We start from the raw sequence: 6,045 nt of genomic DNA, 5'->3' as shown, positions 1-6,045 counted from the left end.
AACGGTCGTCTTTCCGAGGTTTGTTTCAAACGAAAAAGAAATTAAAAAAAAAATGTTAATCTCGTATGTGCCCTAAACTTTTAAGATTATTCTTAACTTTATCTCTTTACCTTTTAAATTTTAAATTACTCCTAATAAACTCCATTTGTTAGGAAGGGTTATTTACATTTTTATGCCTTATGTTTCAAGTTTACCTAAAGAGTATATCTTTAGTTTTTTATCTCATCAAATATGCAGTATTTTTCTCTTTATACCTGATCTCAGTCAACATTTAATTTTAACCTCAAAATGCCCAAAAAATTGAAAAAAAACAACTTACCCTTGTTCTTTTTGATAACTTAAGTTTTATTATTACAGTATTTTTTCTTACAAAAATTGAATTCAAATTTTTACTACAGTGTTTTTCTCTCACATACGCAACTCAAGTTCTCAACTTGAATTGTGAAACAAACATAGGCCGTGTTTGGAATTGATCCCTTTTTGTTTTTCACATTTTTCGAGAGAAAAAAATGAAAACGTTTTGAAAACAGCGTTTGACGCAATAAAGACAAAAAACGGAAATAAAAACGATTTTTTAGTTTAGTGTAAAATGGGAGAGAAATGAAAAACGGCTTTTAGTCGTTTCTCATTTTTTGTTTCTGTTTTCTCCTCTCTCGAGCGCAGAGAGAGATAGAGGCATTAATGGATTTTTTTATACTGAAAACAATATCTTGATAAAACTACCAAACGCATTTTCAAAAATGATTTCTATCTGAGATTGAAAACATTTTCATTTCTATTTTCATACAAAAAATAAAATCATTTTATAACGAGTTCCAAATGCACCCTTAGTCGTTTTTCATTTTTTATTTTTGTTTTCTCCTCTCTCGAGTAGAGAGAGACATTAATAGTTTTTTTTATACTGAAAACAATCTCTTGATAAAAGTATCAAACGCATTTTTAAAAATGATTTTTGTCTAAGATTAAAAACGTTTTCATTTTCATTTTCATACAAAAAATAAAATAATTTTAGAATGAATTCCAAACACGTCATAATTTTATAAATTTTAAAAGTCTGTGAAGGAAAAAGAAAAAGAAAAAACACTCTTCACACAAAGACGAAACATATCTCATTCCCACCCTTCCGCCATTTCTATCTTAGCCAGCCACACTATTGCAATGGCCTTAACCTAGCACCAGCACCACCGCCTCCGCCTTATTATTGGTTTTTCAAACTTGCAACAAGAGTCGGCTCTCGAAATCCAAGCCAACCTTTCATGTGCTTAGGGATTTGGGTGGGGAGAAGAGTTATTTAAGTGAATGAGTAGGTCAGACAGCCGCCTGGGATCACAAGAAGAACGGTGTGAGGAGGATTTGCCTAGGCTCACACAAGGAGGATCATTGGCCGTCGCCTCAGTTCGTGCGGGGACGATCATTTGATGGTGAGGAAAGGGCCGACAAAGAGAGGTGAGAGCCTGCGACGGCTTAGTAGGGCGAGGTCAAGGTTAGTGGTGGTGCACCATTTGACAATGGTCACGCAAAGAGTGATGAATATCAATATTTACATAAATATCGGTACTTTAATTTTAGAGAAATATCGATATCGGTGAAAATTGATTTAAAAAACAAAAATTTATATTAAAATATTTTATTTTTAAATGAGATTTTAAAAAAATCCCAAAATAAATGATAATACATTATTTAGATAAAACTCTCAATTAATATTTTGATAAATATACATAGTAAAGTGTGATTATAATGCCATAAATGCTAAGTACATGTTCACAAATTAAGTAAAAAAAAAAAAAATGAAGGTTAAGTTCACATAAAAAAGAAAAAACAACATAACTTTTACATTTTCAAAAAGTAAACTGAAAAAGTATATAAAAAGTTGCATAAATTTCAGTGAAAATTTTACCGATATTTCAACGAAATTTTCATAAAATTTCCACGATATTCAGTAATTTAAGACTATTTTTCTCAAAAATAAATATTTTCGTAAGAATATCAATATTTATAAAAATCTCCGTGAAATTTCATAATATTCTGCGGAAAATATACTACACTATTATTTCCATATCAATACTTCTGAAATAGATAAATTTTTGCAAAAATTTCAATAAAAATGTCGATTTTTTCATCCTTGGTTATGGCCTGTTGAGGTAACATTAATGTGGTCGTGAAGATTTAAATTGGTGGAAGTGTTAGGGTTTAGACATTGTTTATAGATTAAGGGCTAAGATCAAAGCATATAATGATCAATGATTGAAATTTTTTTGGGTGTTTTAGTAAATTTAAATCATTGTATATATTTGCACCTTTTAGTTTTTGGAATTTTTTTTTAAGGATATCATTTTTATGGGAAAATTTCATATAAGTATACTATGTTTTAGCGTAATTGTTTTTTAATACCTTGTGTTTTTTTATATTTTAAATTGGTACCTTGAATTTTTCTAAATTATTTTTTAATACCCGAAGCGCTTTTTGGAATGTGAATTGTCATTTTTATTATTCTCATTAATCAAATAGAAATTAAATTTCTCAAAACATATTTTAAAAATGCTTTAAATGTATTGAGAAATAAAAAAATTCTAAAAAAATCTCTCTCTCTCTTTTCTCTCTATCTACAACAAAATCCCCTCTTCATAAAATTTTCACGATATTCAGTAATTTAACACTATATTTTTCTCAAAAATGAATATTTCCGTAAGAATATCAATATTTACGGAAATTTCTATGGAATTTCATAATATTATGAGAAAAGGATACTGCACCCTTATTTCCATATAAATACTTCTGAAATACATAAATTTTCACTAAAAATTTCAATAAAAATGTCGATTTGTTCATCATTGATTATGGCTTGTTAACATTAATGCGGCCATGAAGATTTTAATTGGTCGCATTATTAAGGTTTAGACATTGTTTATAGATTAAGGGATTGAAAAGTTTATGAGGTTTTTAGTAAATTTAAATCATTGTATATATTTGCTCCTTTTATTTTTTGGAATTTTTTTGAGGATATAATTTTTTATGGGAAAATTTTATATTAATATATTGTGTTTTAGTATAATCATTTTTTAATACTTTGTGTTTTTTTATATTTTTAAATTTGTACCTTGATGTTTTTTAAAATAATATTTTAATACCCTGAGACACTTTTAAAATGTGAATTGTCATTTCTATCATTCTCATTAATCAAATAGAAATTAAATTTCTTAAAACATATTTTAAAAATGCTTTAAATGTATTGAAAATAAAAAAAATCTAAAAATCTCTCTCTCTCTCTCTCTCTCTCTCTCTCTCTTTCTCCATCTACAACAAATCCCCTCTCTCCTCCTTCTCTTTCTTCCCCTCTCTAATTATCCTCCTAACACAAATTTTTTCCAAATGTGTTTCTTTTTTAAGCAGCTTTCTCACATAAATAAAAGCCTCACACTACAATTCTTTTTACTTCCTACACGTGATCAACGTTTTGTTTTTGGTTTTTTCTTCTTTTTCTTAGATATTCCTTCTTGTTTTGTGATTTTTCCTTTCACTTACCCCTATTAGAATAATTTTTCTCAAATACATCCTCATTTAAATAAAGATAGCTACTATGTCTTCTATTATTTTATTTTTTCGATCAAAACAATGTTTGTTTGATCAAAGCCCTTTTTCTTCTCTTTTTATATTTTTAAATCTTACATTTTAATTATGACTTATTAAAGTAATTGTTCTCAAATATATGTATATACTAGTTATAAACACACGCTCCACGCGTGCATACTGTGCTTTTTTATATGAAAATCTAAATTTTCTTCTATTTTCGTGTGCTTATTTATTTCTCTTCTAACAGTTGAGTTCAATAAAAAAGGAGAAAGAGTTTAGTAAAGCAAATTTAAAAGGAAAAGGAAAATTTGATATTATATTCTTATATGGTTCATATAAAATACGTATTTGAGAAGTTGTATGACAATAATGTATACATATGAGAAAAAATTATTCGAGGAGAGCAATCAGTGAGAAACAATTACGAAAACTACTTTTTAAAAAAGAAAAATGTTTCGGTAAGTGAACATTTGAAAAAATTTATTTATAAGATTAAAATATTTAATAAGTTCGTTTGAAAAGTAACAAAAAAGGAAAAGTAGCAGAAAAGCGAGTAAGTAAAAAATTAAAGACCAAAAGATGTCAAGGACTAAAACCTAAAGTAAAAGGCAAAAACATGAAAAAAAAAAAAGAAAAAGAAAGTTGATCCATTAAAATCAAAATGTTATTATATAATGTTGAAGATTATTTATTTAGATACATATAAAAAATATATTAGATGGTTTAACAAAAAAAAAAGTTTAGGTAGGGACATATATGTGAAGTAATTATTCTAACGAAACAATTAGGAAAAAATATTTATAAGGATCACATTTAAAAGAAGGAAAAAAATAAGAATGTATAGTGTGAAAAAAGATAAGATTAAATAAGGGGATATAAAAAACAAAATAAATGACTAAAGAAGCACATAAAAAAGGAATAAAGACAAAAAAAATAAAGAGAAGAAAAGTAAAATCATAAATGTTAATAAAAAAATGATGAAACAGGAGATCCACTTTTGCTGCTTTTATATTTAGAAAAAGATGTGTAGACTAAAGCCTGGTTCAGTTCGCGGATTCGAGTTTTTAATTTGAGTTGAGATGTAATTTTATGTTAGAGCTCTTCACCGTAGTAAAAAAGTTAGATGTGACTTTTTGTGAGAACTTTTAACTGTAACAAAACTGTAATTGAAAACTCGAATTGATGAAATGAACGATGCTTAATAATATGGATATAGAGTTATAGATTCTTCTTTTTTCTTTTTTTGGATGGATATAAATGTATAAATTCTAAGTGAGAAAAAAAAAACATTATAAACAATTGAGTAAAAAAAAAACCTTGAGTTGTACATAAGCTTTGGACAAAAAAGGAAAAGACTAATAAAAAATTTAAGTTCGAAAACATATAAACCGAATCATTTTAAAAGGAGTAAAGTGATAAAATACGTATTTTTTAAGAAAATTAAAGGAGATTTTTTGATACGCCTAACGTATCGGTAAGTCAGGTTATTTTAATCGTTAAATTTGTGTATTTTTTAACTTTTATGTGATTTTATGTAAATTTAACAGATAAAAAACTTGACGTATCAGTATGTTAGTGTACTAGAGAAAGTCCCGAAAATTAAACTATAAAAGTGTGCTAGGCAAAATATTAAAAAAAACTAAAAAAAAAGCAAAAGAAGAACATAAATAATAAAAGGTAAAAACAAAAACAAAAGAGAAAATGAGAAGTTAAGTAATTATTTTAAAAGGAGTAAAGTGAAAAAAAAAATCATAGAAGTATTTAATATGAAGATTAAACTATTAAAAACACTTGGTAAAAGATTAAAAAAACACTAAAAAGTCTGAAGAAGAGTATCAATAAGAAAAAGTAAAAAATAAAAGCAAAAAAAGACATAATAGATGTATATGTTACAAAAGAAGGAGCAATCTAAAGGAGTAAAGTGAGAAAAATTTCATAGAAGTATTTAGTATTAAGATTAAACTATAAAAAAAAAATACTTGGTAAAAGATAAAAAAAAAGTACTAAGGGGATGTTTGTTTCTTGTATTCGTTCATGATTTTGAATCATGATCATAGTTTTCTCAAGTATTTTTCTCTTACAAAAAATACACGTAAAATGAGAATGGTTGTAAATCATGATTCTGAATCTATGAACTAAACGTCCACTAAAAACTCTAAAGAAGAATAGAAATAAGAAAAATTAAAAATTTAACAATACATAAAAGTGTCAAAATTATTTTCTACGGAGTTACCACGTGGCAGTCTCTTTACTTTTTTTTTCCTTTTTTATTATTTTATCTTTATTCTTTTGTGATTTTTTTACATTTTATTTTTTTGTGCTTTTTAAAAATAAACTGTTCCTCACTTTATTCTTATGAGAGTAATTTTTTCGCATGTGATCTTATTTTATTTTTGTTTAGTTAACATAATTTTCTTCAAATTTATCCATACTTAATTTCTTTTGTCAATTGTTATTTTTTTTACACATGTTCTT

Source organism: Morus notabilis, unplaced genomic scaffold (genome assembly GCF_000414095.1).
Source record: "Morus notabilis unplaced genomic scaffold, ASM41409v2 Scaffold176, whole genome shotgun sequence".
In the NCBI taxonomy this organism is placed as follows: domain Eukaryota; kingdom Viridiplantae; phylum Streptophyta; class Magnoliopsida; order Rosales; family Moraceae; genus Morus; species Morus notabilis.
This window is presented reverse-complemented; position numbering follows the sequence as displayed.